The 12,105-nt window shown below is 43.1% G+C and overlaps 1 protein-coding gene across 20 annotated transcripts in view; it reads right to left on the reverse strand.

Annotated features, from left to right (window-relative positions):
- LOC137335989 (ice nucleation protein-like) overlaps positions 1-12,105 on the reverse strand; it is a 489,293-nt gene that overhangs the window by 328,433 nt on the left and 148,755 nt on the right. The window contains exon 1 of one of the 20 annotated variants that reach the window (XR_010966544.1): positions 10,497-10,543. The exons of 18 other annotated variants lie outside the window; for them this stretch is intronic. The gene's annotated coding sequence lies outside the window, so the exon portion shown is untranslated. Of the gene's footprint in view, positions 1-9,930; positions 10,301-10,496; positions 10,544-12,105 lie in introns of those variants that run through there. One more of the 20 variants, XR_010966545.1, reaches the window with a different exon arrangement.

Below are 12,105 nucleotides of genomic sequence, written 5' to 3' on the forward strand. Positions count from 1 at the left end.
TCCACTACCACAAAACATTACACTGCCATTTAAAAAAAAAGAGGGGCTACAAGAGGTTTACAAAGCATAAGTGACAAAGTATCTTTAAATTCTTGGCATTACCTATCCAGTTATTTCTAAGGTCTCATTATTCCACCAGATTTTTGAAGTGCAGTCAGGAACAGTAAATTACAAGATGCCCTGGACAGCCATTTGTTCGTCATGTTTGCGCACTGCTGTTCAATCATTCTGTGAGAGAGACTTAATCGGTGTCAAACCAGGCTGGAGTGTTACAGCAATTTAACTCCAGATCACAGACGAATTGCATTGGCTCTTAAGTGAAAAATACCTGTACACGGTTCTTTAAAACTGCACTGGCAGGGACCTGCACTTACGATTCACTCAGCAGACAGCACTTAAGGAGCACATTTTCATTAAGTCTATGTTGTAAAGGAACACAGGTAGAATAAACTGCACTGAACTGTGCAGGGATACCATGGGCCATATGATGGCTTTGTGATCAGTTCATTTGCGAGACTTCGTCTAAAGCTATTGTTACTCCTCGTTTACTATTCCCCCCCATTTCCAATTTTCTCCCCTTTTCTTCTCTCCTTTCGCACGGAATGGTGATTTGTGCGACTTTACGGTCTCCCAAGGGCGCCAGCAGGCCCGAGACATCATTCCATAGGAAGCCTCACACCTAAGCCTAATCCTGTTTTTCCCCAATGACCACATTTTCCCAGTTGGGAGGGAAGTGGGGGGTGGGGGGAATGGTCACTGAATAGCAAGAGGAGTGGGATTGCTGGATGGATTTTGCTTGTCCGAGCCATGGGGCAAATGGTCAGCTACAGTGCCCCCCACCACCACCTTCCCCCATAACCTGCCCTGGATGAGGTCATCCTTAAATAAACTTGTTTTGCATCACTGAGACAAACAGTTATCCTCAGTCCACTTGGTGCTTAGCACTTGGGTCTACTGATCTACCTCCTGAGACCAAATGAAATTAGTTTTGTGGGAGATTAATACAGACAGATCGCACTCTTCCTTCCTTCCTTCTTTCACTGTAGTGCTCATTCTTCGTTGTGATCAATAGATTTGATTTAACGTCCATTAGCTCCTGACGCTGCCCTTATCCCCTCTTCCAGCTTTGTCCATTCTAGTTCTGAATGAAGTGATTCAATCATCGTCCCACATTGAGTGCCCCACTTAACCCAACACACCACTGGCCCCGGCAGCATATTCATTACTCCAAGTCACGTTAAAGGCCACTTTTGACCTTTCACCTGTACTGAACCCATGATTTTGCTGGTGAGTAACTTCCTATAGTTCACCCCTTTCTAACAGACAAACACTATGGTAACTTTATCCTGTAGATGCAGCCCTCCATTGGCTACATGTGCATGAAGCAGACTAGAAACATCACACGATACCACCGAGTCCACTTCGCATTGGTGTCAAAGTCTGCAACGCCCATCAATTATTTCCTTTAACTTTGGCCCGGATAGTGCCTCTCGTTTTCACAAAGTGAAAACCATCCTACACCATTTTTGTCACGCTGACGTCATCAGCTTCAAGAGGGTGTCTGGACAGCATTGATTTCTGTTCTTTGTAACAAAATAGCCTTATTGTAACTCATCATTAAAACTGCCCACCCACGTAATCAAGTACTTAATGTCTCAGAATTCCTAATGAAATTTGTTTAGTGCAAATGTTACAATCGTAATTGGAGCAGTCTGATGTTGCTATTTCTGCTCTTTCGGACTGAAGATAGAGCTGCAGGATGCAGATTTTGGCCTGCCATCCCCTAAACTGTTAAAAGTTTCCGCTTTCAGCCAGCCTGTCAGGGGGAGGTGCCACACCAAGGCTGTGTGTTTCCCTATAGGGTAGAAAGAAAAATTTTGCATTTATATAGCGCTTTTCACATCCTCGGGATGACCCAAAGTGTTTTACAATCAATTAAGTGCTTTTGAAATGTGCTCACTGTTGTAATGTAGGAAAAGCGGCAGCCAATTTGCGCACAGCAAGGTCCCACAAACAGTGGGACTGTAATAGTTAGTCTTGTAATACATGCTCTGACCAGACCCTGTCAATGCTAATGGCTTTAGAGGCAGTCACTTCAATTTGCACATAACCACATCAAGTTAGGACTTTTGCTCTTAGATCTTCTTTAATTTGCGCACAGCAAGGTCCCACAGACAGCAACATGATAATGACCAGCTATATGATTAATGGTGCTGGTTGAGAGATCAATATTGGCCAGGACACCGAGGAGATCTCTGCTGCTCTGCTTCGAAATAGTACCATGGGATCGTTTACGTCCACCTGAGAGGACAGATAGGGACCTTGCTTTTTAATGTCTCATCCAAAAGATGGCACCTCCAACATTGAAGTTCTGCATTGATGTGTTAGCACAGATTTTGTGCTCAACTCTCTGGAGTGGGACTATAAACCCACAATCTTCTGACTCAGAGGTGAGGGTGTTACCCACTGAGCCACAGCTGGCTCAGAGCTGCTCTTGTGAATCTCCCATCTCCTGTTCAAGACCCAGTTACTTGCTCTCGTAATTGGAAAAGGGTGTGCGATGGCACAGGAGAGGCAAAGGAAGAGAAAGAGACCTATTTAAGGGTAAACCTCCTCTTGGGTAATAGTAGAGCAGGAATCATGTGGAGGAGCCAGGAACACAGTGGTACAGTATGTAGCCTTTGAAGTGCGGGATAAATGAAGGCTACAAAATTGCTTTAAAACAAATTGTGTCTGCCACTAATTAAAAATCAGAACTGCTGGATCATGAGTTGCATTGTTCAGTATATTGGTAATGTCGCTTTAAGAATGTTCTGGACTTCTTGCATCCTGTGTAGGTGTTACGATGATGAACGACAGGAACCATGACTCAAGAGAACAGGATAAAGCCAGTTGTGAGATCAATACTGAAAGGAAAGAATAAAAGGTCCAACCTCCACAACTTGCGCCTCCGTTATACTCTTGCTAATTAGGTCTCCATAAAAGCCACAGACCTACACACACTCTGATTGCACAGGGCCACAACAGCTTTAAATCCAAGACTGTAAATGCACGATGCCCATGGTTAAACAGATCTGGTGAGGACATGTCAATGTTCTGGCGGAGAATCACATTGAAAGTGGGCTGAATCGGTCATTCAGGAAAATGTGACATTTGCTCCAATGCGGGTCATTTAAATGTTAAAGACTAACCTGGCTCTTTAGCAAAAATACCAGCATGCATGTTCATACAGGCAATGTGTTTGCTTTGGTCCCTTCAGGGCATCCACAAAGCTGTTTGTGTGCCAACATTTTTGTACCTCATTTGTGGCACTGATGGTGCATTTTTTCATTCTCTCTGCTTCACTTGTGGCATCCACTGTTCCGGGTGGTCTAGTTTTAGGTTAGCATGCAGAGTCTATGGTAATCTGAATCCAATTCCCCGGTCGTCTGGTTGCAGTTGCTGCAGGGCGAGGATGTATGATGCATCTCGCGTTGCTATCAACACATCCAAATTCCTCATCAGCGGTGAGCTGGTGTCTATTGGAAGGGGCCGCACAAAGCTCCCCATCACGGTGTACCAAGGTGTCAGCCGTGGCTCAGTGGTACCACCCTTGCCACTGAGACACAAGGTCCTCGGTTCGTGGTCCCACTCCAGAGACTTGAGCACAGAATCTAGGCTGGCACTACCAGTGCAATATTGAGGAGTGTTGCACTGTTGGAGGTGCTGTCTTTTGGATGACATGTTCAACCAAGGCCCTGACTGCCCTCTCGGGTGGACATAAGAGATCCCATGAAACTACAGCACAGAAACAGGCCATTCGGCCCAACTGGTCCATGCCAGCATTTATGCTCCAGACAAGCCTCCTCCCTCCCTACTTCATCTCACACTATCAGGATATCCTTCTATTCCTTTCCTCCCTCATGTGCTTATCCAGCTTCCCCTTAAATGCATCTATGCTATTTGCCTCAATTACTCCTTGTGGTAGTGCGTTCCACATTCTTACCACTCTTTGGGTAAAGACGTTTCTCCTGAATTCTCTATTGGATTTATTAGCAACTATTTTATATTTATGAGCTCCAGTTCTGGTCTCCTCCACAAGGGGAAACATTTTCTCTACGTCTACCCTATCAAACCCCATCATTATCTAAAAGACCTCTATCAGGTCATCCCTCAGCCTTCTCTTTTTTAAAGAAGAGCTCCAGGCTGTTCAACCTTTCCTGATAAGGATATCCTCACAATCTTTTTTGCACCCTCTCCAATGCTTCCGTATCCTTTCTATAATATAGATACCAGAACTGTGCACAATATTCCAAGTGTGGTCTAACCAAGGTTCTATCCAAGTTTAACATAACTTCTTTGCTTTTCAATTCTGTCCCTCTAGAAATGAAACCCAGTGCTTGATTTGCCTTTTTTATGGCCTTATTAACCTGTGTCGCTACTTCTAGTGATTTTTGTATCTGTACCCCTAGATCCCTTTGCCCCTCTATCCCGATTAGTCTCTTATTATCCAAGCAGTATTTGGCCTCCTTATTCTTCCTACCAAAATGCACTACCTCACACTTGTCTATATTAAAATTCATTTGCCAATTACATGCCCATTCTGCAAGCTTATTAATGTCCTCTTCCATTTTGACACATTCTTCCTTTGTATTAACTACACCCCCCAATTTGGTGTCATCCACAAATTTTGAAATTGTACTTCCGATTCCCAAATCTAAATCGTTAATGTAATTTATGAACAACAGTGGTCCCAGCACCGATCCCTGCGGAACACCACTTCACACCTTTTGCCAGACTGATTAGCTACCCTAAACCCCTTCTCTCTGTTTTCTGTTTTGTAGCTAACTTGCTATCCATTCTGCTACCTATCCCCTGACTCCACGTGGTTTAATCTTAGTCATGAGTCTACGATGCGCTATCTTGTCGAAGGCCTTTTGAAAATCCAAATAAATTACATCTACTACATTAACCTTGCCTATTCTGGACATTATTTTGAAGAAGAGCAGGGGAGTTTCCCCTGGTGTCCTGGTCATACTTATCCCTCAAACAACACCTAAAATCAGATTATCTGGTCATTATTACATTGCTGTTTGTGGGTTCTTGCTGTGTGCAAATTGGCTCCATGTTTCCTCCATTGCAACAGTGACTACACTTCAAAAAAGTACTTAATTGGCTGTAAAGTGCTTTGGGACATCCTGAGGTCATGAAAGGAGCTATATAAATGTAAGTCTTTCTTTTCTATCAGTCTAGTAAGAGAGGGATGTGTCCAATTTCAAATGGAAAGAGGATATATCTGTGAACCCTGTTGGTTTAGTGGGAGGGGGATATTCAGAGGGCTTCAGTGGTCATTTTGTGTCCAATTTTCCAATTCCCTGGGGAGAATGCATTAGAATTCCCTGGCAGCTTAGGGAACCTACACCCTCATACTTATGAACCAGTCTCAGCTTTTGGACCATTAATTCAGAAAGCTTCAACTCCAGGCACTCATCCTTAGTCCAACTTATCCTATGGAATTTCAGTGTAATGCAGAAACAAGTCAAAGTTTCCTGTTAGCTGGACTTTGCTTTACGTAACGTTTATAGGCAGAGACAGGCCTTTCCCCAAGGAGGCGTTATAGTTAATTACCAATTACATGTTACAATCAGGCAGTGGATTGAAACTTGGTTTCCTTCTGTATCTCCGCACTATAATTTTACACAGCTAAAATGTGCGTTTCACTTTTGGAAAAACAAGCACAAGAGAAATTAGACATAAACAGGAAGTTACAAACTAAACCACAATTAGTGCAAGATTGTACTTAAAGGAAATCCAATCAGTGGACATGAAAATGTCTCGATATGCGACAACCTATCTTGTACTTTGCATATCCTGTGGAGACATTGAAACATTTGATGAAGCTGGGCTTCCAGGTCATTTAGTTCATTTTTCAATAGAATGGGAGCTAGGTGGCACCATGGTCTGAAGTACAGCAGTTTATGGAAGAGGTGAACCTATTCAATGAAGAGGAAATAAACATTATAAGCCTGTCCCTTTATTATGCATCAACCCCACCTACTCACCACATTCCTAATCCTTTTCTCTTCAGAAACGCATCTAATTCTCTCTAGAATCCATTTATACTGCTTACTTCAATGATCTTCCCTGGTAACTCCCTGGTGTAAGCTGTGGCTCAGTGGGTAGCACTCTCGCTCTGAGTCAGAAGATTGTGGGTTTAGGTCTCACTCCAGAGATTTGAGCACACAATCCAGGCTGACATTCGAGTGCAGTACTGAAGGAGGTGCCGTCTTTCGGATGAAACATTAAACTGAGGCCCTGTCTGCCCGCTCAGGTGGATGTACAAAGTCCCATGGCACTATTTCGAAGGCAAGCAGGGGAGTTCTCCCTGGTGTCCTGGCCAATATTTATTCCTCAACCAACATCACTAAAACAGATTATCTGGTCATTATCACATTGCTGTTTGTGGGACCTTGCTGTGCTCAAATTTGCTGCCGCATTTCCTACATTACAACAGTGACTACACTTCAAAAGTATTTAATTGGCTGTAAAGCACTTTAGGACGTCCTGAGGTCATGAAAGGCGCTAAATAAATGCAAGTCTTACTTTATTTCTTAACTTATCCCACTACTCGAATATCCTTTGGGTGAAAGAAGTTCCACCTGACATTCCATCTTATTCCCAATCCTTAACGTGTCCCCTAATATTTGAATCCATCACCAATTAGTAATTATGCCAAATTCCCTTCAAAGCCCTGAAAACTTGTAATTATGCGAAACCTTTATAAATCACTGGTTAGGCCTCAGCTAGAATACTGTATCCAATTCTGGGCACCACACTCTAGGAGGGATCTCAAGGTCTTGGAGAAGGTGCAGAGGAGATTTATCAGAATGGTACCAGGGATGAGGGACTTTTGTTATGTGGAGAGATTAGAGCAGCTGGAATTGTTCTCCTTAGAACAGAGAAAGTTTAAGAGGAGATTTAATAGAACTGTTCATAATTATATGGGATTTTGATAGAGTAGATAGGGAGAAACTGTTTCCATTGGCTGGAGGGTCAGTAATCAGAGGACACAGATTCAAGATTAATTGACAAAAGAACCAGGGGGGAGATAAGGAGAAATTGTTTACTTGCCCAGTCCCCCCTCCACTGCCCCCAATTTTCCATAATGCCCTGCTCTGTGCCTGGTGCCCCTCCATCCCATTCCAGGCAATTGCCTGGCACACAGCCCTTCGCCAACTGTGGTGCCTGATGTTGTGGCCCTGGTGCTCCCACCATGTCACACTCATAGTGTCACCAAATTATGGTGAGCTCACTGGCCTCACGTTATCGAGTGAGGAGCATCATCGGCTCCTATAAGGGAGGAGCTCAGTCTGACCCGGGAGCTGGGCATCTTGGCTCACAACCATGTAATAACTGAACGCATCAATACTCTTTATTGAGTTTCAAATTTATCCACAGCTCTGGTAACCAGCAACTGAATGGGGACCACTTTTACTGAACAGAATGAGGCTTTTGTGACTGACATAACCACATGATGCAAGATCTTTACATTTCGAACGATGCATGATACCACATCCTTTGACTGATTCAGCAAAAGATGCTGGTGTGTGGACAAATGTTCTTCCAGCTGTGCTGTAACAGTGGTATATTGCCAGTTTCAGAATGTAATGCCAGCTAAATATGGAACATATTCTGCAACTCAACCATACATCCCATAATCACCCTTGACGCCTGTGAGTTAGGTCATCGTTGATTCATCAAGGGATATTTCTCACGTTCCACAGTCAACCCGCGAAATATGAAAAACTTTCAAGAAATTGATAATCATATGAATATCACATGTATATTTTCTGTAAATTACTCACTTCCCCCTCCTGAGGAACACTGGCCTACGTTTTCTGATCAGCCTACTTCAGAAATTGACCTGCCCAAAACTCAGAGCCATGGCAATTAACAACCATATAAAATTAATAAAATTCTTACTACCCTGGGGCTGTTGGTCGGGTTGCCAGCGGTCCAGGATTGTCCTGGAGTCTCCAGGAATTAACAATGAATCTCCTGGACACTGCTGCGAGCAAACACCCAGGGAGAAAAACAGCAGGAGCATTAAAAAAAAAATTGTGCGATTTTTTTCATTTTCTTTGAACGCTTTTGTTTATTAGTTATAGAAATAACGGAGTGGGTCCTGTCTGATCTGCAAAGGGCTAGCTCTGTACTTAATACACTCCGCATAGGGACCCTGTGGTAGGAATTCCTTTGGCCGTTATGTGAAGCAAAATTGCCAAGGCTCTTCTGAAGACTTCCTGTGTTCGGGATTTCCAGCCAAACTGTACACACCAGCCTAATCCATTCACAACAACTACTTGCATTTATATAGTGCCTTTAACATAGTAAAACATCCCAAGGCTCTTCACAGGAGTGAATATCAAACAAAATTTGACACTAAGCCACATAAGGAGATATTAGGACAGGCGACCAAAAGCTTGGCCAAAGATGTAGGTTTTAAGGAGCGTCTTATAGGAGAAAAGAGAGGTGGAGAGGCGGAGAGGTTTAGGAAGCGAATTCCAAAGTTTAGGGCCTAGGCAGCTGAAGGCACAGCCACCAATGGCACAGCGATGAAAATCGGGGATGCGCAGGAGGCCATAATTAGAGGAGCGCACCAGGCAAAGTATCCTGACACGAAGGTGGCAAGCCTCATTTCAGTAAAGTCCGCTGAAGGAGGGAAGGTTAATATTAAATTGGAATGTAACAGGAATGCCTGCTCAGTTGTTTGAAGTGCCATAGAGCACTGCAGGCAGAGGCAGTCCCGTTACATTTGAATGTAACTTGTAGGCATTCTTCCCTCTTATCAAATGATTCTTGCTTCTTCCTAACGCATCTGATCAGTACAACTGAAGGAATAAAGAGCATGTTGCACTATGACTAACAAGTGGATGCAAAAGGTCCCACGGTACTATTCGAAGAGAAGGGCAGTTCTCCCTGGTGTCCTGGCCAGTATTTATTCCTCAACCAACATCTAAAAACAAATGATCTGGTCATTTATCTCATTGCTGTTTGTGGGACTTGCTGTGCGCAAATTGGCTGCAGCGTTTCCTACATCACAACAGTGACCACATTTCAAAAGTACTTCATTATCTGTAAAGCGCTTTGGGATGTCCTGAGGTTGTGAAAGGCACTGTAGAAATGCAAGTATTGAACCTGCCTCATCTGAAAGATAGCACCTCCCTCAGTGCTGCACAGGAGTGTCAGCTGAGATTATGTGCTCAAGTCGCTGGAGTGGGATTATTTAATTACTAACAAGTCAGACTTACAATTTAATTACTCACAAGTCAGACTTACTAATGAACTGCTTACGATTCAGGCTTACTACTTACAAATCAGAATTGTGGCACTTATGAGTTATGTGATGTTATGCCACACTTTAGTTTGTGACCCAGAATCTAGTGTAACCTCTTTACACAGTGATAGTTTGCTCCTTGTATTCATTGTTTTCAGCCCCTGTTGGTGCTCTGGCACTGGTGAATCTGTTTACCACCCACCAGTGCCACTGCCTGCACAAAAAGAGACCGCAGGCAAATCTTTCTTACGTTATTAGCAACAGTATTGGAAGATAATACCCTGAACTTAGCCTTGAAGAAATAACATTAAATTATCCAGATACAACTCCAGGCTCTCTCTCTACAATCAGTTAGACTAATTCTACACAAATTCCTTTTTAATCCTAAAAGTGTAAAACTTTAAATACCAAATAATTACAATTACTTTAATATGAATAATCACATTATAGGTTTTACTAAATCTGCAAATTAAAGATGACATTCAAATAAAGCAAAAGAAAGAAGCGTATCAATTTTCATTTACCTCCCACCAAATACAGAACGAGCCCTATACCTTTCATCAACAAGAGCATGGAGTTTGAGCAAGAAACGCTGGCATTCTAGGATGACTTACCTCACAGCAGAGGTAATGCGTATGTTGGTAAGGAAAATGAGATGCATGTACACGCTGTAGAAGTGACGATGGTTTACACCTGTGCAATGTCCATGTTCGACTGGCATCAGGTCATTGATGACTATACAATAGGTAGCTGTTGATCCAAACAGCATTGATCCAAGCCGACTGATGAGTGGACTGCTCAACCTCCCAGCATGTCTTGCACTTATAGTTATGTCACTATATATATCAATAAAAAAGTCTTGCATCTCGTGCACACTTACTTCCTGTGTCACAAATTTGTCATGCCAAGAAATTGATAAAGAAAGGGAAAATAGAATATGTGAGTAAACCAGCGAGAAACATAAAAACGGACTGTAAAAGCATCTATAGGTATGTAACAGGAAAAGACTGACAAAGGCAAATGTGGGCCCCTTACAGACAGAGACAGGAGAATTTACAATGGGGAATAAGGAAATGGCAGAGAAATTAAACAAATACTTTGGCTCAATTTTGAAATGGTGGCGGGTTGGCAGTGGGGGAGGTGAAGGTGGGCGTGACAAACCCAAATAAACAAAACATACCTTTTCCGACACGATTGCGATGTAATTGATGGTGATTAAAGTTCTTTCCGGGTTTCGCGCCCAGCAGCCAGCTTGATTGACAGGCTGGCTGCTGACAAGAGCTGCAATGCCGAGGGGGGAGGGGAGAGAAAGAGAGAGAGTGAGAGGGACATCGGGGACTGAGAGGAACATCGGAGAGGGACATTGGGGGAAGAGGGGGAGATCGAAGAGGGAGGCATCGGGGGCTGAGAGGGACATCAGAGAGGGAGACATCGGACATCGGAGCAGGATGGAAAGGTAGGTTGATTTTGTGTTTTAACTTTGTGGTTTTTTATTTAATTTATTTAGTTTATTTTTGCCTGATCCGGCCCTTCATGCCTGGTTTCACCAGACGTGAATCGGAAGCCATGGGAAAGCCGCCCAGATAAGTTAAAAATCGTTCTAACTACCTAATATGTCACAAGTAAAGTACCTTTTTGGTTCTTTAACTATCATCCCGCTAGCTTTAATTGCCGGCGGGACTTCCGGATTCGGGAAGCTCGCACACACACAGGTGCGTCAGTGGGCAACTCGGAAGTTGGCGGGTTGGAGCCGGCTTCCAAACCCGCTCTGCATTTTTGCAATTTTCGCAGCCCTCCCGACCCCAATTTAAGTTTAAAATTGAGCCCTTTGTGTCTGTCTTCACAGAAGAAGACACAAAAAACCTCCCAGAAATACCAGAAAACCAAGGGTCTAGTGAGAACTCGAGAAATTAATGGGACTGAAAGTCGATAAATCCCAAGGACCTGATGATCTACATCCCAGGGTTTTGAAAGATGTGGCTATAGAGATAATGGATGCATTGGTTGTCATCTTCCAAAATTCTATGGATTCTGGAACGGTTCCTGCAGATTGGAGGGTAGCAAATGTAACCCCACTATTTAAGAAAGGAGGGAGAGAGAAAACAGGGAATTACAGACCTGTTAGTCTGACATCAGTAGTAGGGAAAATGCTAGAATCTATTATAAAGAATGTGATAACAGGACATTTGGAAAATAATAGGATTTGGCAGAGTCAACATAGATTTATGAAAGGGAAATCATGTTTGACAAACCTATTGGAGTTCTTTGAGGATGTAACTCGTAGAATAGATAAGGGGGAACCAGTGGATGTGGTGTATTTGGATTTTCAGAAGGCTTTCGATAAGATCCCACAAAGGAGGTTGCTGAACAAAGTTAGAGTACGTGGAATTGGGGTAATATACTGGCATGGATTGAGAATTGGTTAACAGACAGAAAACAGAGAGTAGGAATAAGTAGGTCTTTTTCAGGTTGGCAGACTGTGACTGGTGGGGTACCGCAGGGATCAGTGCTTGGGCCTCAGCTATTCACAATCTATATCAATGATTTGGATGAGGGGACCAAATGTAATATTTCCAAGTTTGCTGATGACACAAAACTAGGTGGGAATGTGAGTTGTGAGGAGGATGCAAAGAGGCTTCAAGAGGATATAGACAGAATAAGTGAGTGGGCAAGAACATGGCAGATGGAATATAAAGTGGAAAAATGTGAAGTTATTCACTTTGGTAGGAAGAACAGAAATGCAGAGTATTTTTTAAATGGTGAGAGATTAGGAAATGTTGATGTTCAAA

The sequence above is a fragment of the Heptranchias perlo genome, chromosome 2, assembly GCF_035084215.1.
Source record: "Heptranchias perlo isolate sHepPer1 chromosome 2, sHepPer1.hap1, whole genome shotgun sequence".
In the NCBI taxonomy this organism is placed as follows: domain Eukaryota; kingdom Metazoa; phylum Chordata; class Chondrichthyes; order Hexanchiformes; family Hexanchidae; genus Heptranchias; species Heptranchias perlo.